The sequence below is a fragment of the Herpailurus yagouaroundi genome, unplaced genomic scaffold, assembly GCF_014898765.1.
Source record: "Herpailurus yagouaroundi ecotype Mexico unplaced genomic scaffold, PumYag 67700, whole genome shotgun sequence".
Classification (NCBI taxonomy): domain Eukaryota; kingdom Metazoa; phylum Chordata; class Mammalia; order Carnivora; family Felidae; genus Herpailurus; species Herpailurus yagouaroundi.
Window position 1 is genome coordinate 1,237,994 of NW_024420499.1, and position 878 is coordinate 1,238,871.

Here is an 878-nt window from a genome sequence, read left to right on the forward strand (position 1 = left end):
GTCTCTTCTTTCTTCTATTAAAATGTTTCTGTCCTCTGCATTACTCCTTCAGGACCATGTAAATTTTTCAAAGGTGATAAATCCATCTATACAGAGGTTTTTTTTTAGGCTTGATTGGAGATTAGCCTGTCAACCTTCTTTGAGAATATTTATGTATTTAACAGAAAGGTTTGCAGACAGAGCATATATTCAATTATTCATTAGTTGACCAATTTACATGATAGGCACTGGAGATCTCTCTTCTCTTGGAATTTACAGATTTGTGGAGCAGAGAGATATTAATCAGATAATTCATAGAAGCATATAAGTTTGAACCCTGATAAATGCTGTGAAAATGAAGTGATCAGTGCCAGTCTGGAGGATTAGATAGGTTTATCTCTCTCTCTCTCTCTCTCTCTCTCTCTATATATATATATATATATATATAGGAGTTAATTAAGCAGATTGGGGATGGGGACATTCGCCTCGTGAATACAGCAAGGGCAGAGGCTCAGGGATGGTTGGGAAACCAGTTGATCCAAGAAAGAAGGCCCGAGTGGCTGGAATATTCAGCCTTACACTGAGAACAGTGAATAAAGAGACGGGAGGGGGTTAAAAAGAAAACCAGAGACTTAAAATGGCATCACTTAGGCTGAGTCACCAAACCATGGTGTAACACCTAATCGAATTGCACATTCAACCTCCCTCAGAAATGGAAGTCTTAACCGGGGCAGTCAGGAATTTTCCGCTGAGCACCAATGAGGAAATGTGTGACATGAGCTATCTCCAGGCCCCAAAGGAGGATGAGGTCATCTCCATGGTCAGACCTTCTTCCCTTCCTCCTCAGGGAAAGTGACTTTACCTGGAACCATCCTTTCCTTTTGTTAATAACTTTGTTG